General features: G+C 45.0%; 1 long non-coding RNA gene across 1 annotated transcript; it reads left to right on the top strand.

Annotated features, from left to right (window-relative positions):
* The first annotated feature begins 8,388 nt into the window (after window positions 1–8,388).
* LOC136004378 (uncharacterized) lies at window positions 8,389–18,940 on the top strand. The gene is made up of 3 exons (XR_010608423.1): window positions 8,389–8,791; window positions 14,991–15,072; window positions 17,945–18,940. It is a non-coding gene; the product is annotated as an uncharacterized LOC136004378 (long non-coding RNA).
* The last annotated feature ends 7,632 nt before the right edge of the window (window positions 18,941–26,572 follow it).

The raw sequence follows: 26,572 nt of genomic DNA, 5'->3' as shown, positions 1-26,572 counted from the left end.
AACTGACTGGGCTGTAACTGCAAGGTTGAGGGGCAGGAGATTACGATGGCTCTTCTCTCTGAAGCCAACTCCCCTTGAAATTTGTTTCCTGTATTAACTTCAAATAGATGCGCTCTGCTTTTTGATCTCTTTTCCTGCTGTACTTTAACCAAATGCTGCCAATGTCCTGATCTTTGTTGCTCCAAGAGGTGAGCTGCAGGGAATCTGGTGAGATTGAAGCAGGAAGCAGCCCCTGTCTGGCTGGGTAGCTGTATAGGGAAGCTGTGCTTGGCCTTTGGTCTCGATGGCATTAAGGTGATTAAGTCACTTTGGTAAGACTTCCAGCTAACCAGGGCCGAGGTGCAGAACTGCAGTTGTGTGTCAGGAGATGCAGCACTGCCCTTCAGGTTGTACCTATCTGCCACCTCCTTGGCTCCAACTGTATCTGCTCACAGTTAGCCTGATGTCCTCTTTCACTCCTGCTGGATGCTTGGGGATACCCCGTGGCCTTGGCAATGTTCTCGGTGCAGGGCTCTGGTCCCTGGCCGCGGGAGGTGGCACTATGCAGCTCCCTGTCCTGAACCCCCTGGCACCACGAGCGGGCCAGGCACTCGCGAGTGCTGGCTGCTGCTCGCTGGGCACTAAACGTGCAGGTTGAATAGAGGCCAAGGGGACGTTGATGGGACGTGTGGCAGCAGCTCTGCTCACCCTGAGCGCGGTGGGGAGGTGCTGGTTGTACCCGTGCCACTCGCAACATGCTCTGTGGCTTCTCTGCACATAATTTTTCCACAGGACCTTTCTTTAGCCTTTTGGATGATTTGTATCTTGCGGGTTGGTTCCTGATAAAGTCTGGGTTCGGGAGCAGCCGTGTCTGGTGAATGCTTTTGCCGGGGATCACGCACTGACGGAACCTCCCACGCTGCTGCCGCGGAGCGCCGGGACCAGCGGTGACTGTGGGGGCCTCTCCCTTCATCAGCTTGCGGGTGGGGTCAGGGCAGGCTCGCTCCGGGTAGGGTAGGCTAGGCTAGGCTAGGCTAGGCTAGGCTAGGCGGTTGCGGTTTGCTGCTGGGCTCGGTGTTTACGGCCAGTGATGAGCGGTTCTATGCAGCGGTGATGTCTAAACTCCTCGCTTTTCTCCCTGAGGTAGCTCATGGGCTGCCCTTGCGCCGGTGCGGCTTTGCGGCGGGCGGAGATCGTGGCCGGGAGGAGTGGTCGGAGGGGGTAGCCAGGGCGTGGGGGGTGGCGAGGGGATCGCCGGTAGTGGTGATGTGGGTGTGGGTGGGTGGCTGAGTCTCAGGGTGACCTGCCGCGGTCCATGGGGTCATGAGTTCTGCCAGCCTGCGGAGGTGCCCAACGGGGCTCCTAGGGTGGTTCCGGGTTCAGGAGGTGACCCCGGTAGGAGCTGTGGGTCCCCCGGGGCAGAAGGGACAGAGGGCAGGGGACCGGGACTGCTCCTGCAGGGACCGGAGCGAGTCCCCAGCTCTGTTTCCCCGGGTCAGCGGGCTCTGGCTCCTGGCTGCCCGCATGTGACTCAGCCCCTATCCTGCAGGAGGTGCAAGTGCTCGGCTAGCAGTTCTGCAACCTGGTGGGCCTGGTGGCTGGCTTCAACAAGCATGGCGAAGCTGTGGATGAGCTGTACAAGATGGGGTTTGGCTTTATGGAAGTCGGGACTGTTACACCCCAGCCCCAGGAGGGGAATCTCAGGCCCAGGGTGTTCTGGCTGGTGGAGGACAAGGTGGTTGTTAACAGGTGGGACCTGAGGGTGCTGCTCTGCAGGGTCTCATGGGCTGTCTGCCCAGGGGGGGGGGGGTGTTTATTTGGGTGGTCCCAGTTCTGCTGTGGTCTGCGCCGTGGTGGCTTTTGGGTTGGATGTGCTGAGCAGAGCCGAGGGACTGTATGTCTTCCTCATGTTTCTGTGTCCTGCTCATGGCTTCTGGATGCCAGCCTAGCCCTGAACCTTGCCTGTTCTGGTGCAGGTATGGATTCAACAGCCACGGCCATGCTGCAGTGGAGTGCAGGCTGTAGGCCCACCAGGAGACACAGCTCTAGCTCGCTGGTGGTGAGATAAGCTTATAAGCCTTTGCTCTTGGGGTCTGCAGGGTGGGTTTGGGGGTCTCCCAGTGTCCAGGCACAGGAGGGCCCTGGCCAGAACAAGGTGCACTTCGACAGCAGGAGCCCTCTTGAGGCTTTGCGCAGGACATGTCTGCTGAGACTAGTCAGAGCTGGACAGTTTCTGAGAGTAGCCTCTGCTGGGTGGCCAGGCTCCAGTGGTGCTGGAGGTGCTGACTGGGGCAGCTGTGGCGATGCTCCTGTGGCTGCAGGACAGTCCCAAGCCCACCCCCATGAAACACATGGGTTGCATATCCCCATCTTGATTTTTAGCTGGTGCTGGGGCCTCCTTTATCAGGCGCTCTGGGCAGTGGGTGGTCCTGCTGCCCTGGTTCAGCTGTGTATGCGTTCCAGCAGGGATGCTCCTTGGAGTCAAAGTGGGCAAGAACAAGCGCTCCACCAGTGCTGCAGCTGACTATGTGGCTGGGGTCTGGATGCTGGGCCCTTTGTCTGACTACCTGGTTGTGAACGTCTCCGGCCCAAACACCCCAAACCATACCATTGTACAAACAATTATTAGTAATGTATCTGCAGGGCAAGTGTTCTGACAGACAGGGTATGCCACAAAGTGACCACACACTAGCTGTATAATATGCAGAGTTTATTAAACAAGCACACTAAAGCCAGTAAGCACACTAAAGCAAGCACAATAATGTGAATTAGGTAATTATCTCTCTCTACATAGAGAGTGAATAAGTCATTACCATATAGAAAGAAAAGAGGTTAAGAAGAAATACATCACCAATTACCACTGAATTATCGTCCAGGTCCACACTTCCAGCTGGGAAGCCCTGTTGCAGCCGATGCCAGGAGTCTCAGGTATATTGGGAAAATTCCCATGTGGTGTGTCCACCCATAGGTGAGGCTTCTCTCATGGCCACAAGAGGGTCCTGCTTTTATACCCTTATCAAAACAACTGGCCTTATGCCAGATCTCTAATCAGTTATTCGTGGGACCATGCAGTTACTCATGATCCCACCGTTGGCCAGGCGCCCTAGTGCGGCCAAGTATGAAGGTCATAGAACAGCTGCACACCTATGTTTTCCTGCCTCTTTCTGGCAAACAGTCATGATGAACATAACCGTATATACTCTGCCGAATACACTGTGGCAAACAACATCCTTTGTTACAGCTCTCGGTCATGAGAGGGGAATCAACTCCAAGCCAGGTTCCCATCCATTACATTTGGTCCTTTGATTCCCAATCATGACGGAGACACAGAAGACACAATGTCTCACACTTGGTACCATAGACAGCAATTCCATATTGTTAATGAGTGTGACAACTATTATGCATATTGACGGATGCTATAGTTATATCCCCAAATACTACTACTCAGATCGTATACGTTTTCAGTATTATGAGCACAGTGAATATAAGAACTAGGAAGGTTACAACATTTGATATCAACAACATTAGCATTAGCTACAGTTACTGCATCTTAATCCATTTGATGTTGTACAAACAATTATTAGTAACGTTTTTCTGAGAAACTGGTTGTCCACCTCTGTACTCCTGAGGAAAATGTTGAACTTGCTACTGTTATAAAAATTCCGTCTTAGCCATGGTCTGATTTAATTATTTTATTACAATTGATTAATATCGAGAGGCAATAAGCAAGCAGCGCTGGGTGCGTAGGGGAGACTCTCCCCTCGCACAAAGACCTCGCCGGGGTCTTTGGGGTCCAGTCTCTTATACTTCTTGGTCTTGAGTCTCAGCCAGTCCCTTCTTCATCTGTACCCGGATGCCGACGCGGCCCCTTTTCATTGTTCTTTTCTTGTTGCCGAGGTCTGCTTTTCGGTGAAGAAACTTCTTGGAAGAGGAACTGAACCCCTTGGTAATTTATTAATAAAGAATCTTTTATCACAAGCTTAATCACAGCCCTAGTTCTATCCTTATATGGTTATTTAGTCAAAGCATAGGTTTCACGAACCCCTTCCTTAAAGCACTCAAGCAGTAAAACAAAACCTTATTATTCTAACAGTCAAAAATGATTAAAGAGAAGACTATTCTATTCCTTTGTTTCTTCTTCTCTCCCTTCATTATATTGACAGCAACATTTATTATAATCAAAGTCGTTTTTATACATCCCATACATGGTACACTGGTCACAGGTGCATTGGTAACAATGATTCCCAAGTTCCTGACACGAATCATTCTCGTATTCTTTACAATTCCCCCATTTGTTTTTATTTAACCTATTGATTCGTGTTTTGGCTTCTAATCTAATGACTGCTTTCCGAGCCGCAGATAATATTGGAGTCGCCCTTGTTTTTAGTATCATCAATGATTGAGCTTCTCCTTGGTCTTTTTGGACTCCATTGGTACAGCAGTTAATTGCATGTTCTGGATAACTGTATGCATTAATCTGGTAAAACACGGGATTATACATGGGATAGTTAACAGTCCTCCTAGTATTCCCAATACCACTATCCCAACTTTAGTGATCCAATCCCCATTAAAAAATTGTCCCCAAGATCCTAGTCCTCCAAAATTAATTCCATTCCATGTTTGAACTGGAACATGAGCTATCTTCTTCATTTCTCTTGTAAGTTCATTTATAGCCTTTCCTTCGTCATCTATTTCTAGAAAACAATTGCTAAGATTAAATTTTCCACAAACGCCTCCTTCCTGAGCTAGTAAATAATCTAAAGCCAAGCGATTCTGATATATTGCAGTTCTCATTTTAGTATTTTGCTTTGCAACTAATCCTAATACATCTCCTGTTATATTTACTACTTTTTCTACTGTATCTTGTAGCCTTATAATCCTATTCAACATATATATAGGGGTCCTATGTCCCCAGGACCCATCTTCAGCCTGAGACAAGGGGGGCACAAAATCACAAAATGGAATATATGAACCTCTAGAATCAGATTTGAGTAATGTTAAGTTTGATGGCTTTGTAACAGTAGCAGTGGAAAATTACTGAGGTGCAGGATACATAGAGAAAAAAATAGAGTACAGCTAGAGAACATACTGAGAATTCTCACACAAGATAAATCGTTATAGTTGACATAGTTTTAAGAAAAACAGTCTAGAAGAACAGGACACAGGGATAAGGAGTATCTGGGAACGGCAGATGTCCAGGATGGGCTACAGCTAAACTAACTGATAAATAGGAGGATGTCGTGAAAGGAAGACTTGGACGACTCAGTATGAGTTAACAGCAAGCTTCGTTTATTGGGCTTCTACCTTCGGTTAATATAACAGTAAATATGCAAATACTAGGCACTTGATTGGTTCTGGCACAAATAAGGCATTGCGTAAGCTCTACATTTTTGTAGCTACATCGTGCACCCCCCCACCATCCTCTTTCTCATGCACTTATCGCTTAGCGTCCTTGGCTGTGATTGGTCATAGTATGTTGCTGTTTGCCAGTGTCCTTCAGTTCCTCATTATCTGGCGTGAGAAGTCTGCACCATGTTCTACACAGATGTCTTGTTTCAGCTCGTTGATGGGAACGTGACCTTTTTCGACAAGCCAATCCTCCACAATTCCCCCTTTTTCTTTATAAAGGAATAAGGGCTGAGTCAGGAGTCGTTGTAAACAAGTAGAATAACATTGCAAAGCATAACAAAGCAACAAACCCTCTATAATTATGAGACCTATAATGGCGAAGCAGCTTGTAAAGCAAACGTATATGCAGCTCTATGAAGTGAACCTCGATTTTCAAATAATTCGAGTAATTCAAAATCTGTACTTCTAAAATCAGCTAAATATTTTCGAAGTGTTATAAGCGGGTTACATAAAAGTTATTTTGCACAATACTTTTAATATAACAGTAAATCTGTTCTCCAAATATATGACAACATTTGCTTAGTGGGTTTAGACTGAATGTCTGTAGAAAAAACAGTTTGCCTTAACTGAGATAGCAATTTCCAATTTAAGGGAGATATTTCAGTATTTATTGCCTGACCTTGAGCATTAATCTGGTACTTAACAGGAAAGGCGAGAATCTTTTCCTGCAACGCCTGCGAACAATTAAAATCACTGACAGAGCTTCTCTCTGAATAGATTTCCAATCTATCACCTGGATTCGCATTTGTCTACCCGTGCTCTGCAACTTTACCTTTTTTTTCTTCTCTCTCTCTTTTTTTTTTTTTTTTTTTTTCAAAGTTGTTCACCCTGCTTTGCACGGCTACAAACAGCAGCCTGCTCGGCAGCAGCTCCAGCTGCCTGCCTGCTTCGGCAGCAGCCATAAATACCTGTCAGCAACCACACTTTTGCATTAACCCTTTCTTGCCTGAAATGTTAAACCACTACCTGTTAAAAACTTTTACATGAACACGATAACAAAGAAAATACATAGAACACCATCTGCCCTCATCACACACACATACGTATGGGATCCCACAAGCACACTCCACACAACTACAATATTTGAAACACAAAATCCAGACAATCATTACTCCCACTACACAGTCCCACGTACAGAACGTGGCACAAGGACCCTGTGAAGACCATCAGGAAACCAGCTCCAACAAGCATCATCGCAGTGTGAGGTGGCAGGCTCAGCCCTAGCGAGCGTCCCCGCAGAGGCTCTGCCTCCCCCACATCGCATGAGGCTTGGGCTTTTATACTGACCAAAATGCACACTCATTCTGACACAGGTGGCCAGCCTACGCCAGAAGAAGTGGCCAGCAATATCTATAAAGGTTTCCAAGCGTCGATAGAATCATAGACATATTTGCCAACTTCTAGTACATGAGTATCACAGAGAGACTGTATCAAAGGAGTTGTATATGGGACCCCAAGTCCATGGTCCGCCACAGTCCGCCACAGTCCTCCCGATACCCCTGATAAGGGCATACGAGAGACCTTCCCACCGCGGGTCTCGATCCAGCACATACATCACAGGGAAAGCACGCAATACATCTTCATCCCCCACCCATCTCGCTTCTCCCTTTACAGCTGCCCATTTATCATGAGGATCTGGGGGATATAAATCAGGCTTCTTTTCTGGCTCCATGTCAAAAGGCCCATCCAGGTCAGCATCAGAATTAACAGGCGTCAGAACCTCAGAAGCAGCAACAGCAGCCTGATGAGCACGCACAGGCTCCTTCTTGGGGTCAATAGGGCCCGGGTCAAAAAGACTGTCTTCATCTCTGTCCTCAGGCTTTGCAGCCACGGCGGCAACTGGCAGAGGCTCAAGGGTGGCCGGGGGGGGGGGGGGGGGGGGGGGGGGCACTGGGTTCCACGATCTCACTTTTTAACTTTAACGTCTCTAAAATAGTTCTCCAAATGACTAACAAATGTTTCACAGTGTCACTGCCTTTTGTGGCTGCATCCCACAACTTAACTCGTGCACCATTCCACAAAGAGACCTCAGATGCGGTAGACTCATCAGTCTCTGGATAATGCGTCTTCAACCATTTCAACATTAAATTTAAGTCTGTCTCTTTAAAGGTTGCTCCCTTCACCTTAAGGACTGAAAACATCCATAAAACAGAGACTTCTTCCTTAGCGATTTTTTCCCAAGCCCCAAGCTCAAAGGCTTCTCCAACCCCCTGGATTAAGTCCTTCTCTTTAATATCGCGCTTTTCTAAAAAGCTATTTAATAAATTTAGGGCAGCTTGCCTCTCCATACCCCCTTTTAAGGTGCTCACGCTCCGTTGCCCTACGAGGCTTCGGCTGCTCCTCCTCCTTGGTGCAACGCTGTCGATACAGCCACTGCAAGTCCGGATCCCGTCTATACGGTCGTCCTTTCGCGCGATGCGCCGCTTTGGCCCTTCGGGGCAAAATCGGAGCCAAGTGCCAATTTTCACGGCCGTGGTGTTGTTACCATCCAAGCGAAGACAAGTATCACGTCGGGGTCACCATTTGTCGTGAAAGGAAGACTTGGACGACTCAGTATGAGTTAACAGCAAGCTTCGTTTATTGGGCTTCTACCTTCGGTTAATATAACAGTAAATATGCAAATACTAGGCACTTGATTGGTTCTGGCACAAATAAGGCATTGCGTAAGCTCTACATTTTTGTAGCTACATCGTGCACCCCCCCACCATCCTCTTTCTCATGCACTTATCGCTTAGCGTCCTTGGCTGTGATTGGTCATAGTATGTTGCTGTTTGCCAGTGTCCTTCAGTTCCTCATTATCTGGCGTGAGAAGTCTGCACCATGTTCTACACAGATGTCTTGTTTCAGCTCGTTGATGGGAACATGACCTTTTTCGACAAGCCAATCCCCCACAGGAGGATAGGAGTCTCTGGTGCTAACGAACCAATTAAACTGGTATAAACATCTACTGCGCATGCTTCAAAGGCTGCCAGAAGTGATGAAGATTGTTGGAAGAAGTAAACAACCCTCAGAGACCACCACCACAATTCTGTACGCATGCGGGGAGCTTTCTGGAAAATGATGTAATCAATACATAGCCTCATGAATATGTATGTATGCCCAGTGGCTATACAAGGACAGCTTGTGTAGCAATAGGAGAGACACACGTTAGGAGGAGCTATTCCCCGTGTCTCCTGGCGCCGCAATAAAGAATACCTGATTGTCAGCTTGAAAACTTTGTTGGCAAGCTTGTTCCTCGAGTTTTCCCTGTATCAATCTGGCACCCCAGATGGGACCCTCTCTGCTCAGCTGCAGGACCTGCTGAGGACAGGGCTCCCTAGGGCCCTCGGGAATTTTTCCCGGAGGGACCCCTCGACTCATTCGGATCACTGCGGGAGCAGAAAAGGACCATCTTCATAAAAAGGTATTCTTTTCTTTTATATAGTCTGTAAGGTGCAGGGGGCATCTCGGTTTGGTAAATTGGTTTGGTAAGTGTACGCATGGTTTGGAAGCCTTCCGTAAGTCGAGATTGGAAATCTCGTAGGTAAAGGCGTATACCCGGCTGCTAGAGTCCGTTTGGTATACACCCACAAGAAGCAGGGGGCTTCTTGTGGTTTTGGGTCCTGCAAGACGCAGGGGGTGTCTTGTGGAAACGGTTTTGAATCTTACTGGTCGATTTGTTTTGTGTCTTGTTACAGTGCTGATTTTGGTCTTGTGATTTTGGTATCGGTGAACTGTATTATTAATTGTGTTCTGTTTGATAGAATTTTAGTCTCTGTATCTGTTTCAAGTGTTGTAACTGTGTGGAGTGTGTCTGTGGGATCCTTAGTGTGTGTGAGTGAGAGCTTGATTATGGGAAATCAGCAGAGTGAGGAGATCATGAAAAAGAGTCCTTTGGGGTGCATTTTGGCACATTGGAAAGAATTGGGAGGGTCTCCTGGGGGCTCAGTAAATAAGAAAACATTGATAAAATATTGTAACCAGTGGCGGCCTTTGTACACTCTGGAGGATCAGGAAAAATGGCCTAAAACTGGAACTTTGAAATATATTGCTCCAGCCCCATACTGTGCGGGGGCCTCAAGCTTCCCCTCCAACTCATGAAGAAAAGAAGGAGGCCACCAACCCGGGAAATTGGGAATTGGTGACAAAGAAAAATAACAAAAGAAGGAGGAAAAGGACAATTAAAAGCAAGGAGCTTCCTCCTAAATCTGTTGTCCCCACGCAGAAACGCTTTGCTGTCCTGCAGGAGACTAACGAGGAAACACACTTGCACCACAGACGGATTATGCACGGGTTAAGATCTCTACTGGCGCTACAAAAAAAAAGCGGCGGGTCGTAGTAATAGGGGACTCTACTTTGAAAGGGACGGAAGCACTCGTCTGTCGGCCTGACCCCGTCTCGAGGGAGGTGTGCTGCCTACCAGGGGCACGGATCAGGGATGTTACAGAGAGGCTACCTGCTCTAGTAAGTTCCACGGACTATTACCCGCTCCTGGTGATCCATGTGGGTGCTAGGGATATAGGTAAGAGTAGACTGGGGACCATAAAGAAAGACTACAGAGCCCTGGGAGAGGTGGTTAGGGGCTCCGGTGCTCAGATAGTCTTTTCGTCAATTCTCCAGGACACAGGGGAGGACCAAGAAAAAGCTAGGAGGATTGGCCAGGTCAATAGATGGTTAAAAGGGTGGTGTCATAGTCAGGGGTTTGGGTGTCTTGAACATAAGACTGAAGTTAGTAGGCCAGGTCTACTGGGGGCTGGTGGAGCTGCTCTGGTAAAGAAGGGGAAGAACAGTTTTGGTAGGAGGCTAGCCAGACTGGTCAAGGAGGCTTTAAACTACATGTGTTGGGGGAGGGGGGCATCATTCCATCCCAACACACCCAGTCAGTTGCCAGCACCTATAATAAATGCTCGGAACAATGTAGATACATTCCAGCTGCTCCAGCCAACGAGCCAGCTTCAATTGGAGCTTGTCTCAGATGCCTCTATACAAACGCCCGTAGCATGGGGAACAAACAAGAGGAATTAGAGATGTGTGTGCATCTACGGGGGTATGATATAATAGGCATCACAGAAACATGGTGGGATGGCTCCTATGACTGGAGTGTTGTAATGGAAGGTTACAGGCTCTTTAGAAAAGACAGGCCCAGCAGATGGGGAGGGGGAGTTGCCCTTTATGTTAGGGATAGGCTGGAGAGTATGGAACTCTGTCTGGGGGCAGGTGAGCAGTTTACAGAGAGTTTGTGGGTCAGGGTTAAAGGGAAAACAGCCGTGGGAGACATTACTGTGGGAATCTGTTACAGGCCGCCTGATCAAGGAGAACCTGTGGATGAAGCACTCTACAGACAGATAGGAAAAGCCTCACGCTCTCAGGCCCTTGTTCTCATGGGGGATTTCAACCACCCTGACATCTGTTGGAACGATGGCACTGCACGGCACAAGCAGTCCAGGAGGTTCCTCGATTGTGTGGAAGACAACTTCCTTCTGCAAGTAGTAGAGGAGCCGACCAGGAGAGGTGCCATGCTTGACCTTGTGCTCACCAACAGGGAAGGGCTTGTTGAGAATGTGGTACTCCAGGGCAGCCTTGGATGCCGCGATCATGAGATGGTCGAATTTGAGATCCCCAGGAGAGTGAGAAGAGCGTGTAGCAAGCTCACTGCCCTGGACTTCAAAAGAGCAGACTTTGGCCTCTTCAGGAGCCTGCTTAGTAAGGTTCCATGGGATATAGCCCTGGAGGGCAGGGGGGCCCAAGACTGTTGGTTGATATTCAAGGATCACCTGCTACAAGCTCAGGAGTGCTGCATCCCAACTAGAAGGAAGTGCAGCAGGAGGGCCAGGAGACCTCCTTGGATGGATAAGGAGCTGCTGAGGAAAATTCAAAGGAAAAAAGAGGCTTATATAAAATGGAAGCAAGGACAGGCGGCCTGGGTAGAGTACAGGGATGTTGTCCGGGAAGCTAGGGACCTGGTTAGGAAGGCTAAGGCCCAGTTAGAATTAAACTTAGCCAGGGATGTTAAGGATAATAGGAAGGGATTCTACAGGTACGTAGCAAACAAAAAACAGACTAGGGACAAAATAAGCCCCCTGAGGAAGCTTTCGGGAGAACTGGCTAGGCAGGATTTGGAGAAGGCTGAGGTTCTGAATGACTTCTTTGCCTCGGTCTTCACTGGCAAAAGCTCTGACTGCACCACCCAGTTCTTAGAAGGTAGACACAGGGACTGTGAGAATGAAGACCTTGGGCCCACTGTAGGAGAGGATCTGGTTCGAGACCATCTTCAAAATCTGAACGCACACAAGTCCGTGGGACCTGATGGAATCCATCCGCGGGTCCTGAAGGAGCTGGCGAATGAAGTTGCTAAGCCACTGGCCATCGTATTTGAAAAATCATGGCAGTCAGGTGAAGTTCCCGACGACTGGAAAAAGGGAAATATAACCCCCATTTTCAAGAAGGGGAAAATGGAAGACCCGGGGAATTACAGACCAGTCAGTCTCGCCTCTGTGCCTGGCAAAATCTTGGAGCACATTCTCCGTGACGGCATGCTAAGGCACATGAAAAACAACAAGGTGCTTGGTGGCAGCCAGCATGGCTTCGCTAAGGGGAAATCCTGCCTGACCAATTTGGTGGCCTTCTATGATGGGGCTACAGAATTGATGGATAAAGGTAAAGCAGTTGACGTCATCTACCTGGACTTGTGCAAAGTGTTTGACACTGTCCCACACGACATCCTTCTCTCTAAATTGGAGAGAAATCAATTTGATGGATGGACCACTCGGTGGATAAAGAACTGGCTGGATGGCCGCACACAAAGAGTTGTGGTCAATGGCTCGATGTCCGGCTGGAGACCTGTAACGAGTGGTGTCCCTCAGGGATCGGTGTTGGGACCGGTCTTGTTTAACATCTTCGTCGCTGACATGGACAGTGGGATTGAGTGTGCCCTCAGCAAGTTTGCCAATGACACCAAGCTGTGTGGTCCGGTTGATATGCTGGAGGGAAGGGATGCCATCCAGAGGGACCTTGACACGCTTGTGAGGTGGGCCTATGCCAACCTTATGAAGTTCAACCACGACAAGTGCAAGGTCCTACACCTGGGTTGGAGCAATCCCAGGCACAGCTACAGACTGGGCAAAGAAGAGATTCAGAGCAGCCCTGCAGAGAAGGACTTGGGGGTGCTGGTCGATGAGAAAATGAACATGAGCCGGCAGCGTGCGCTCGCAGCCCAGAAAGCCAACCGTATCCTGGGCTGCATCAAAAGGAGTGTGACCAACAGGTCGAAGGAGGTGATCCTGCCCCTCTACTCTGCTCTTGTGAGGCCTCACCTGGAGTATTGTGTGCAGTTCTGGTGTCCTCAACATAAAAAGGACATGGAACTGCAGGAACAAGTCCAGAGGAGGGCCACGAGGATGATCAGGGGACTGGAGCACCTCCCTTATGAAGACATGCTGAGCAAGTTGGGGCTTTTCAGCCTGGAGAAGGGAAGGCTGCGTGGAGACCTCATAGCAGCCTTCCAGTACCTGAAGGGGGCCTATAGGGATGCTGGGGAGGGACTCTTTGTCGGGGACTGTAGTGACAGGAAGAGGGGTAACGGGTTAAAACTTAAACAGGGGAAGTTTAAATTGGATATAAGGAGGAAATTCTTTCCTGTTAGGGTGGTGAGACACTGGAATCGGTTGCCCAGGGAGGCTGTGAGTGCTCCATCCCTGGCGGTGTTCAAGGCCAGGTTGGGTGAAGCCTTGTGTTGGATGGTTTAGTGAGAGGTGTCCCTGTCCATGGCAGGGGGGTTGGAACTAGATGATCTTGAGGTCCTTTCCAACCCTAACTATTCTATGATTCTATGATTCTATAATACATTGTTGCAATTAATGTTGTTTTTGAGGCGGCAAGGAAAATGGGATGAAGTAATATATGCAGATATGTTTTTCATGTTGCGAAATCCCCCAGAATGGCAGAAAGAATGTGGAATTAATATAGCACCTTCGGATCCTTGAATTTTGGCTTTAGATAAAGGAAGGAAGCAGGCAGGGAATGGATTTGAAAGATGTTGTTCTGGTTGTGATCTTGGGGAAATTTGTTTGAAACTTAAGAAATGAGCTGAGGATAACAGGGTTGAAGATAGAATGGAGGATTATGTTTCCCCAAAAGTACCAGATCAGAGACCACCTCTGACTGAGGAGGAATCCTCTGATTCAGATGAGGAGCAAGAACAAAGTGTAAAACAAGAACAAATTGTAAAACAAGAACAAAGCGTAAAGCAAATTTCCTCCTCTCCTGTTGCTGCCCAGATTCGTAGTAAAACTAAGACTGTCCTGCAAGCCCCTCTGAGGGAAACAATGGGACCGGAGGGACGTACTATAATAAAAGTGAATTTTTCTCTAGGAGATTTGGATAATTGGAAGCAGATTGCAAAAGAGTATCGAAATGACCCTATAGGGGTAGCGAAGAAATTTGAGATACTGGTAAAAAGCCAGGACCCTGACTGGAAAGATATAGATGTAATCCTGGATGCATTAACAGAGACAGAAAAACAATTGGTTATAAAAACTGCTTGTACTCAGGTAAATGCTCAGATTATTGCAGGGGCGATAGAGGGGAGGGTTAAAGATCATATTTCCCTTACAGCTCCAAATTGGGATTATGATGATGATGAAAATTATGCGTCTTTGAAAAGATATCAGAATTGGATTAAATATGGGCTTGAAAATGCTATTCCTAAAGCGGTAAATTGGTCGGTGCTGTTTGAAATAAGACAGGGGCCGAGGGAGTCGCCGACAGAGTTTCTGGATAAGCTCAGAGAAGCTATGTGAAAATGCACCACACTGAATCCTTCCTCAGAGGAAGGAAAATTACAGCTTGCAAATTCCTTTGTGGGGCGGTCATCGGATGATATCAGGCGAAAGCTTCAAAAGTTATCTGTGACTGAAATAAGAGATATGGAAAAGTTACTGGAAGTGGCTTGGAAAGTATACAGGAATAGAGAACAAGTTAAAGAAAAGAAATTAGGAAAGGTCGTAACAACAGCTACAATTGCAGCATTGGGAAAAGTGAATGAGGGATATAGTGGAATGAGAGGCAGAGGTCGTGGCCGAGGAATGGGAATGAGAGGCAGAGGGGGGGACTATAGGAGAACTCCCCTTAGTCAGGATCAATGTGCAAACTGCAAAGGATTTGGACACTGGAAGTGGGAATGTCCACAGAGAAAACAGCAAACTCAATTGACCACTGAATTGGAATTAGATTGACGAGGACCTGGGGAATCTACCCTAGCGGATCCACTGGTTAAAATCAAGCTAGGGGCCACAGAAAAGGAAGTGGAATATCTTATAGATACTGGGGCAACTTATTCAGTTCTGAATCAAGATTTGACACTAAAAGGAAAAGAGTCTGTAATGGTTGTGGGAGCTGCTGGCCGTCAGGAAAAAGCATTCTTTCTAAAACCTTTAAAATATAAGATAGGAAAACAAATTGGGGTACATAAATTTCTATATATGCCAAATTCACCGAAATCATTATTGGGAAGAGATTTATTAGAACATTTGGAGGCGATCATAACTTTCAAAAGAGGTGAAATAGAACTAAAAGTAAAAGAGGACCAATTAATTGAAGCTATGAGTGTGTCATTAATTCAACAGGAAATCAAGAAGTCCAATTCACCCGAAGTAGAAGAAATCCTCAATCAGGTATATCCAGGAGTTTGGGCATCAGAAATTCCAGGTAAGGCAAAAAATGCTTTGCCTATTAAAATTGAAATAAAAAGGGGGGCCTGCCCAGTTCGAATAAAACAGTATCCTTTAAGAATGCAAGATAGAAGGGGAATTAAAGGAATAATTGATAACTTTTTAAGATATGGTTTATTAGTGGAATGTGAATCGGAATATAACACCCCCATTTTACCAGTAAAGAAAGCAGATGGGAAAAACTATAGGCTAGTTCAAGATTTAAGAGCAATAAATAAAATAGTAGAAGATATTCACCCTGTGGTGGCTAATCCATATACTTTATTGACCAAACTAAAACTAAATCAGAAATGGTTTGCCGTCCTGGATTTAAAGGACGCTTTCTTTTGCTTGCCATTAGCCAAAGAAAGCCAAAATTTATTTGCTTTTGAATGGGAAAATCCTGATACAGGAAGAAAAACCCAATTAACTTGGACGGTATTACCTCAGGGGTTTAAAAACAGTCCAACAATTTTTGGAAATCAGTTAGCATGAGAACTAGAATCCTGGAAGCCACCTACTCAGACGGGGACTCTGTTACAATACGTGGATGACCTGTTAATTGCTACAGAAACAAAGGAAGAATGTATCCAGTGGACAGTGGAATTATTGAATTTTCTGGGACTGAATGGTTATCGGGTATCCAGACAAAAGGCCCAACTAATCCAAACCCGAGTTTCCTATCTAGGATATGAAATAACAGGAGGACAGAGAGAGCTTGGAACTGCCAGAAAAGAATCCATTTGCCAGACTCCACGACCATCGACCGTCAAGGAGCTCCAGACATTCTTGGGAATGACTGGATGGTGCAGACTTTGGATCCATGATTATGGAGTTCTGGTAAGACCACTATACAAACTGTTGAAAGGAAACCCTCCCTCTTTGGACTGGACTGATAAAGCAGAGGGGGCTTTTAGAAATTTAAAGATAGAGTTAATGAGAGCTCCAGCTCTGGGACTTCCGGATGTAACTAAACCATTTTGGCTATATTCCCATGAAAAACAAGGAATAGCCTTGGGGGTCCTTGCTCAGAAACTAGGACCATACAGAAGGGCAGTGGCGTACTTTTCAAAACAGCTGGATGAAGCGAGCAAAGGATGGCCCGGATGCCTAAGGGCTGTGGCAGCAGTCATCATGAATATTGAAGAGGCTCGCAAATTCACCTTGGGACAGAAGATTACTGTGCTAGTGTCCCATGCGGTATCAGCAGTCCTGGAGCAGAAAGGAGCCCACTGGTTATCTCCTTCACGTTTTTTAAAATATCAGGCCACCCTTGTGGAACAAGATGATATAGAAATTGTGGTCACTAACGTTCTGAATCCAGCATCCTTTTTGCAGGAGCAATCAACAGAACCACTAACACATGACTGCTTGGCCACCATAGAGACGGTATATTCGAGCCGACCAGACTTGAAAGAAAAAACTCTGGAAGACGCTGATTCTTGGTTTACTGATGGCAGTAGCTTTGTGAAAAATGGTGAACGAAAGGCAGGATATGCCGTTACCACCACTTCACAGGTAATAGAAGCTAAACCTTTACCAGCGAACACCTCTGCCCAGAAGGCAGAAATAATAGCATTAACGAGAGCCCTGGAATTGGCTGAAGATCAAAGGATAAATATTTGGACTGATTCTAAATACGCATTTGGTGTGGTACATGCACATGGGGCTATTTGGAAAGATCGAGGACTTTTGAACACACAAGGGAAAAAGATTAAATATGCTGCAGAAATTCTACAATTACTGGAAGCTGTTGAGCTACCTGAAGAAGTAGCTATTATGTACTGTAAAGGACATCAACAAGATGACTCTGATCAGGAAATTGGAAATAATTTGGCTGATTTTGAAGCCAAACGAGCAGCTGAACAATCTCAAATCATGTCCTTAATCCCTGACGGCAAATTAATAATTGAAAAATCTAAACCTAGATATTCAAAAGAGGATAGAAAATTGATTGAGGATCTAAAGGGACAGGAAAATAAAGAGGGTTGGGTTCAAATACCTGATGGGCGAATTGTAATCCCCTATAACCAACTCTGGAAGTTAGTTCAGGAAGAACATAATAAAACTCATTGGGGTAGCAACTCTTTGCATAAATATTTAGACAAACAAATTGTAGGAAGGAATCTATACACCACAGCTCAATTAGTGACAAAACAATGTCAGCTATGTCTTAAGAATAATCCTAAAACTGAAAATAGAAATCAAATTGGGACAATTGGGAGAGGAAGTTATCCGGGACAGCAGTGGCAAACAGATTTTTCTGAATTACCAAGAAAAGGGGGTTATCGATATTTGCTGGTGTTAACGGATACTTTTTCAGGCTGACCAGAAGCATTCCCTTGTAGGATAAATAATGCAAGACAGGTGATTAAGACATTATTAAATGAAATAATACCTCGTTTTGGAGTACCAGCAACAATTTCTTCCGACCGGGGTTCACACTTTAGTGCAAAATTGTTACAAGATATTAGCAAAAAATTAGAAATTGATTGGCAACTACATGTTCCATACAGGCCTCAGGCCAGTGGGCAAGTAGAAAAGATGAACCATCTGATCAAACAGCAGATTAGTAAAATATGTCAGGAAACGAATTTATATTGGTACCAGGCGTTACCACTGGCTCTATTAAGAATTCGAACTAAACCTCGGTCGAAAGAAGATTTTGTATGGAAGACCATATCAGTCCCAGTTTAAAGGAGAAAGTCTTCAGGAAGTGGGAGAAGGCTATCTCTGGCAGTTTTTGATCAATCTAGGAAAAAATTTGAAAGAGATAAATAAGAGAATCTTAGGGACAAGCGCAAGAGGTTTGGATTATCCGATTCACCCTTTCAGATCTGGAGACTGGGTTTATGTTAAGAATTTTTCAGGAGATCCTCTACAGGAGAAGTGGAGCGGACCATACCAGATATTACTGACCACCTTTACAGCAGTGAAGATAAAGGAACAACCTGCTTGGATACATTATTCAAGAGTAAAGAAAGCACCAGAGCCACGGAAGACATGGCAGATTGAACCTCCAGGACCCTTACATATGAAATTGCGACGATCATGATTTGGACTTATGTGATAACTGGCGCACAAGCTTGGGACCAGAATTTGTACCTGAAATTAGTGCAGAATGTTACTAATATTTTTAATCGTAGTGACTGTTGGGTATGTGCACAGTTGCCTAAATCAGGAGAAGGCCTGGATCTCCCATTGATTGGAATTCCAATTCATAACACTGTCTCATGGACAAATTTTGGGTGAACATTAGTAATCTGTATTCGAAGGAAAGGTTAAAATTTGGAATAGTTAATCTTAATCCAAGTAATAAATATTACACCTGTGCACAAAGATGTATTACACCAGGAACCAGGGTAGGAAATCACGCTTGTTCAAATGCCACAGATGTAGGTCACCATTCAAAATGCAATCATACTATTAATATAGATGGTATCATAGTTCAGTGGTGGCCCGTTCCTAAAGGGAAAGGATGGTATTGGTTATGTGGAGAAAATGCTTACAAGATTCTACCCCCCAACTGGAAGGGAGCATGCACCTTAGGTGCTGTAATACCCAATTTTACTATTATCGACAGGTATCCTTCCGGGACCTGGATTAGAAGTTTTGCTAAACGGATTAAGCGAGGATTTAACCCTATTATTGAATGGCACACTGCATTTCATAGTTTTATAAGAGGGCTAATTCCATCTTTAGGAGTAAGTGAATTAGAAAAAGCAATTGTAAATATCTCAGCAACTATAGAGGAAATGGAAAATAAAAACACTGATATAATCCAGGCGGAACAACAAGAGATAACCAGCCTGTCTAAAGTGGTATTACAAAACCGAATGGCTCTAGACATGTTATTGGCATCACAAGGAGGGGTTTGTTCCATAATCAATGAAAGCTGTTGTTCCTATATAGACCAAAGTGGCAGAATTGAAACAGATCTGGAGGAAATTTGGAAACAAACTAAGATATTTCATGAAATGGCCATGGATGACACCTCCTGGGGTTTTGAAGAGATATGGAAAAGGTTAACTTCATGGTTACCCAGTCTCTCCTGGTTAAGGCAACTGGTTGCAGGAATATTGATGTTAATTACTTTAATATTGATTACTTGTGGTATGATACAATGTTCCCTCTGGTGTTGCAAACGATCTATGATAAATTATGAAGATTGGAAAAGAAATGAAATTAAGCACCAAGTAGAAACAGGAAATTATTTCAAAAAGACTTTTGATGGTAATGGTAACATATAAAATGTTGCAAAAGAATTTGCAAAAGGACAGAAAAAGGGGGGAGTTTGAGACAAGGGGGGGCACAAAATCACAAAATGGAATATATAAACCTCTAGAATTAGTTTTGAGTAATGTTAAGTTTGATGGCTTTGTAACAGTAGCAGTGGAAAATTACTGAGGTGCAGGATACATAGAGAAAAAAATAGAGTACAGCTAGAGAACATACTGAGAATTCTCACACAAGATAAATCGTTATAGTTGACATAGTTTTAAGAAAAACAGTCTAGAAGAACAGGACTCAGGGATAAGGAGTATCTGGGAATGGCAGGTGTCCAGGATGGGCTACAGCTAAACTAACTGATAAGTAGGAGGATAGGAGTCTCTGGTGCTAACGAACCAATTAAACTGGTATAAACATCTACTGCGCATGCTTCAAAGGCTGCCAGAAGTGATGAAGATTGTTGGAAGAAGTAAACGACCCTCAGAGACCACCACCACAATTCTGTACGCATGCGGGGAGCTTTCTGGAAAATGATGTAATCAATACATAGCCTCATGAATATGTATGTATGCCCAGTGGCTATACAAGGACAGCTTGTGTAGCAATAGGAGAGACACACGTTAGGAGGAGCTATTCCCCGTGTCTCCTGGCGCCGCAATAAAGAATACCTGATTGTCAGCTTGAAAACTTTGTTGGCAAGTTTGTTCCTGGAGTTTTCTCCGAATCAATCCCAAGTTGCCGGATCATAGTAAGAGATTATTCGTTCAGGTGGCCACTCATTATCTTTCCAATTACCGATTTGCAGTTCTCTTTTATATCGTTTTCTCCTTGGTTCATCTGTTTCTGTGTAGACTTGGACTCCCAAGCGTTCCCCTCGGCTTATAGGCAATAAAAAGAAACTAGGTGTGATTGTTCCTAATGTACATGATCCTGTCCAATTCTGAGGTAAAAATGCAAAAGCTATTTTACCACAGATCCAATAGTGTCCATCTGGAGTGGGCCAACCGTTTGGTATATTAGTTCCATTAGTCCAGTTACGGAATTGGTGATTCATTTCTATAGGATCTCCCCATTTTTCCCAGTCTTTCTTTGTTCTGTTCCATATATAACCTCCTTCACAAAGCAAATTTCCTACTGGTTTTCCACCATTTTCTAAGTTTTGCCAACAACTTTTACCAATTGTACTTGTTTGTAAGATCCATTGTTGTTTTCTATTGTTCCCTCCATTATTTTTCCGTATTGTAGAATCACTTATGTTACTCTCCATTGCCTCCCAGGGCCATCTCTCTCCCTGGCTAGTTCCCCCACAAATATAGCAGTTAGTTACATTCAATGCTTTAGCTATACTTTCAGCAAGATTCACAAAGAGATTCTTAGCAACAGTGGGAATTTCATACTGGACTCCTGTTTCCGTTTCATGATAAAATGAGTTAAATAATAAATGATGTTGTATTGATTCCTTAACACTTTCCATAATTTTAATTTGGACTATAGCTCCTGGATCCTTTCCTGTAGCCCATATTTTAATTCCAAATTCCTTAATTTTCTTATTTTTCCATTTTCCAATATTCATCATAGTTAGATTGAGTAGGGTACATTCGTGTGGTCCACAATCTAGCTTTGCTGGGACATTTTGAATAAAGGCTTCCAATTCAGGACAATGACATTCATAACCCCAATTTGTGGTAGCCCAACATACACAGTCCCATCCATATCCACAAAGGTGGCCTCCCAATTGGGGGGTACAACCGGGGTTTCTGTTTGTCATACAAATATATTTGGTTAGATTTCCATAATATCTTCTCCATCCTATATCTCCACAGCCTCCGGTATCCAGATCTCTGTCAATTGCTTTACAGACATCAAAAATCACAGATACCGAAGAATCGAGGTCAGGGTCCTTTATTACTACTACCGAGGGGTATGCTCAATTCAGGTTTCCAATTTACAGCAGCTCCCCCTGTTTGTAACTCTATCCAATATAGATAAGGGAGTTCTTTTGGATTAAAACATACCGTTTTAGTTTTCCCTTCTTTACAAAGTTTGTATTGAGTTTGGTTGTGTATACAGTTACCGATTTTTGTTCCTTTGCATTCATACACAGTGTGATATACCAGTGTTTGAGAGGTTATCCTCCCTCGTCTAGTTGTGGTGATACATTCACTGCAGTTGTTGTGAATGTCCCTAGAAGCCACGGCTTTTTCCCATATGATTCCCATCAGAACCAACACAAAGAGAGGTCCGGTCAGGATCATAGTGCTCAGCAGTCACAGCCCCAGGGGTTGCAGCCCTCGGCAGACCTTTCCAGCTTCAGCACCGATTCCCTCCGGTCTTGCCCTCTCTGGCAGATTAAAGGTATATTTCCCATCAGCTATTACGGCAATAATATTTGACCCTTTTTTTTTTTTTCTTTTTTTTTTTTTTCTCTGCCGTCCTGATGCTGCTTAGGTGACGGCTGATAAAGCTTGTGGTTGCACTACCCCTCTCGCTTTTTTCAGTTAGCAGTTCTTGTTTCAAGCGATCTGTTCCTCCAAGTGTTGGATTCACCCCCAGGTTACTTTAAACACACTAAGCAAGGCTCCTACCATGCGCAGTTGTTCACCCTGCTTTGCACGGCTACAAACACCGGACTGCTCGGCAGCAGCTATAAATGCCTGCCTACTCCGCAGCAGCTACAGCTGCCTGGCTGCTTCAGCAGCAACCATAAATACCTGACAGCAACCGCACTTTTGTATTAACCCTTTCTTGCCCAAAATGTTAAACTGCTACCTGTTAAAAACTTTTACATGAACCCGACAACAAAAAAATACACAGAACACCATCTGCCCTCATCGCACACACGCACACACGTATGGGATCCCACAAGCACACTCCACACAACTACAATATTTGAAACACAAAATCCAGACAATCATTACTCCCACTACACAGTCCCATGTACAGAACGTGGCACAAGGACCCTGTGAAGACTATCAGGAAACCAGCTCCAAGAAGCATCATCGCAGCATGAGGTGGCAGGCTCAACCTTAGCGAGCGTCCCCGCAGAGGCTCTGCCTCCCCCACATTGCATGAGGCTTGGGCTTTTATACTGACCAAAATGCACACTCATTCCGACACAGGTGGCCAGCCTACGTCGGAAGAAGTGGCCAGCAATATCTATAAAGGTCTCCAAGGTTCCCTTCTGTATCAAATCCTCTACTATTGGTTTCAAGCCTTTTCTTCCTTCCAAAGAAATTGGGTATTGTCTAACCCTGATAGGTTCTTTTGGATTCGTTATTTTTATTTTCCTTTCCATTTACATATAGATTTAAAGCCTGACATATCCAATCATCAAAAGACCCAAATATTGGCCAATATAAACGGTCAGGCCTAATTTCCTCTTTAATCCATGCGTCCATGCGATAATGGACTATTTTTACTCTTTCCTCCCTGGGACGGCCAAGAACCCCAGTAGTTAAACATTAACCCCCAGGGACTGTCTGGGGTTATTTCAGGTAACTTGCTCCCTGCCTTATTTCTGGGACCTCTCCGTGGGCCCCTTCCTGGGTTAGAGTTACGACTCATACTCTGACCCGTTTCCCACCAGGTGTGCTTCCTTTCAATCAACCACTATCACTTCCCTCCTTCAGCGTCCAAGTCCCTCACGGGAGATTGGAAACGCACTTAGAAGAGGTCCACACTCGCTTCACGGATCCTGATATCCTGACCCGTGCTTTCACAGATTCAGAATACCCGGTCCATGTCTCACCATACACTCCGTCTCTTCACCGACCGGTTTCTTCACTGAAACCATGGTTAGAGGAAAACCACGCAACTTTGTTGCGTCTCATACACACACACACCGGCCTTCCCACCCAACCGTACGGTACTTACAGTCCGCTGTTCTCGTCCGGATCTTCGTGCACAAGAATTATGGGTAATTTATACTGTAGTGTTCAGGGAGCTCGAATTCCTTGGTTATTGCCTCTCTGTTCGTTCATCTTGCGAGACTGCCCGGGGCTAGAACCCCCAAGCCACAAATTGTGGTGCGCCTCCTCGTAAGAGCTACAGTCCCAGGCAGCCTACACAGAGATCACGTTGGGATCACCAATTTTGTTATAAAAATTCCATCTTGGCCATGGTCTGATTTAATTATTTTATTACAATTGATTAATATCGAGAGGCAATAAGCAAGCAGCGCTGGGTGCGTAGTGGAGTCTCTGCTCCACCAAGACGCATGCCGAGGTCTTTGGGGTCCAGTCTCTTATACTTCTTGGTCTTGGGTCTCAGCCAGTCCCTTCTTCATCTGTACCCGGATGCCGACGCGGCCCCTTTTCATTGTTCTTTTCTTGTTGCCGAGGTCTGTTTTTCGGTGAAGAAACTTCTTGGAAGAGGAACTGAACCCCTTGGTAATTTATCAGTAAAGAATCGTTTATCACAAGCTTAATCACAGCCCTAGTTCTATCCTCATATGGTTATTTAGTCAAAGCGTTGGTTTCACGAACCCCTTCCTTAAAGCACTCAAGCAGTAAAACAAAACCTTATTATTCTAACAGTCAAAAATGATTAAAGAGAAGACTATTCTATTCCTTTGTTTCTTCTTCTCTCCCTTCATTATATTGACAGCAACATTTATTATAATCAAAGTCATTTTTATACATCCCATACATGGTACACTGGTCACAGGTGCATTGGTAACAATGATTCACAAGTTCCTGACACGAATCATTCTCGTATTCTTTACACTACAACAGCAAGGTTCATTCACGTTGAATGCAATTATCTTTTCTGCAAGATCTGGTGTCACTCTTCTGTCTCCAGTGCACAAGCAGGATGTCAGTCCTTTTCAGTTATCTTCCTGGGGTAATGGCATCGCCCAAAGGGGCCATAAGATGTATGAGGATGGCTAGGAGCTATAGTTTCTGTAAAACACAAAACTAAAACATAATGGTATTATTCTCTCAAATAACATTTATTCACAGAGGCATATTCCTATTTTTCTTGTCTGGATTTAATCACTAATACTGCATTGGTTTTTTTTCCAGTGGCACTATATGTGGTACGGTCCTTTGCTATATATGTTGGCAGATAGGGCACTGGGCTATCACCGTTTTAATGATATCCAAATTTATAACGATTCTGCAGTCCTAGGCCCTCCTTTAAGTGGCCTTCTCTCCAAGATGACCGCATTTCTGGTGCGCCCATTTGGCCAAACCCATCTGGTGCTTGTGATGAGGGTCTTCCACCATGACTGGAGAGATTTTTGCTTATCCATCTGCAACAGAATTATACCATTGTTCTAGGGTGTCAGCTCCAGAGTGAGCATCTACACGGAACACTGTGACTCGAGTTTGTTGGACAAATGCCCAAATATCTTGCCACAATATCTTCCCCCATACTTCGTTGGAATGAATTTTCCAGTCATGTGTGGCCCAAGTTGGGAGCCAGATAGATAAACCATTAGCGACTGACCATGAATCGGTAAAAATACGACATTGTCCTAGTTCTTCTTGTTTAATTGCCACATATATGGCATATAATTCAGCATAGGATTATTAAAGGCAGTGGTAGTTCATTTTAACACTGCCATATCTAATAAATCTTTAATAGTCTGTGGAATATCTTCATGTCCTCCTGGTATACGATATTGTTTCATTGTGATTACCTTGGTGGCAGATGGGATTTGTATCGGGGGCATTTTAACTTTCCCAACTGGAACTGGACGGGCCATTACATATGTCCTGGTTCCTAATTGACACTTACTATCAGGTAAGCATAAAGTCAAAGCTTTTAAAATGTCAATTCCAATTATATATTCAGAGATAGGAGCAATCAGCACTGAATAAGTTTGTTTTGGCAGAGTGCCAATTTTCATCTCAAGTTTTTGTCTGTACTGCTTCAATTTGTTTGCCACCTAATCCAGTAATCAAAACCTTTTGCCCTTTAATTTTTTTCATGATTACCATAAATTAGAGAGGCCTCTGCTCCAGTATCAATGAGGGCCTTAACCATTTTACAAGATCTATTTTTCCAATGAATTTGAAGCTCTACATGAGGATGATGATCTGTCCTCGCCCATCCTTGTACTGGAGCTTGGCCTTCATCTCAGTCCATTTTTAATTCTCTCAATTTTTTTAACACTTTTACATCTGTCCACGGATAAAGATCGGCGTACTGATCCCATCCCCTTTCATCCCCTGGAACTGTTGACTTGCCAATGGGGGGGGGGGGGGGGGGGGCTCCATTGGTAAGTGCACTGTCCTGTTGAGGCTCGAAGGGGGGAGCAGAAAGTCAAATTACTTCATCTGTCATGTCATCAACTTTGAGCTTGAATTGTTTACCCTTTTCACAGATTTATGCAACCCATGTTGCTTGTACAACCTACACATTTCATTGGTGGAAATCCCATCAATCTTATCTCGAACCATCCCGTCTTCCAGCAAGGCACTGATTTAAAGAATCAATTAAGAACTCGCAACAATTTTTTAAAGTTGACAAGCAGGTATTCTTTATTGCGGAACCGGGAGACGTGGGGGATAGCTCCTCCTAGCGTGTCTCTCCTGAAGTGCTACACAAGCCGTCCTTATATAGTCACTAATCATAGAATCATAGAATCATAGAATCATAGAATCATAGAATAGTTAGGGTTGGAAAGGACCTCAAGATCATCTAGTTCCAACCCCCCTGCCATGGACAGGGACACCTCACACTAAACCATCCCACACAAGGCTTCATCCAACCTGGCCTTGTGTGGGGGATTGGCTTGTCAAAAAGGGTCACATAGATATGCTGCAGCTGGTGGAGCAGGAATGTGGTAAACACCACAATCAGCAGGCTTAAGACCAGGAGGAGGACAGAACAGCGAATCATCACCAAGGACACAGCATCCTCGGAAAGTTACATTGTATCTAGCAGAATATGTATAACCTGAATAGAAACCATAAACGGTGTCCTTGGAAAGCTACATTGTATCTAACAAAATATGTGTGACCTAGTTAGAAACCATATAAATAGGTGTTAAGACTTGCAATAAACGAAGCTTGCTGTTAACTCATATTGAGTCGTCCAAGTCTTCCTTTCACGACAAATGGTGACCCCGACGTGATACTTGTCTTCGCTTGGATGGTAACGACACCACGGCCGTGAAAATTGGCACTTGGCTCCGATTTTGCCCCAGAGGGTCAAAGCGGCGCATCGCGCGAAAGGACGACCGTATAGACGTGGGTGCTAGTCGATGAGAAAATGAACATGAGCCGGCAGTGTGCGCTCGCAGCCCAGAAAGCCAACCG

This window comes from Lathamus discolor, chromosome W (genome assembly GCF_037157495.1).
Source record: "Lathamus discolor isolate bLatDis1 chromosome W, bLatDis1.hap1, whole genome shotgun sequence".
Taxonomy (NCBI): domain Eukaryota; kingdom Metazoa; phylum Chordata; class Aves; order Psittaciformes; family Psittacidae; genus Lathamus; species Lathamus discolor.
The sequence above is the reverse complement of the archived record's forward strand: the minus strand, read 5'-3'. Positions and strand labels throughout refer to the sequence as shown.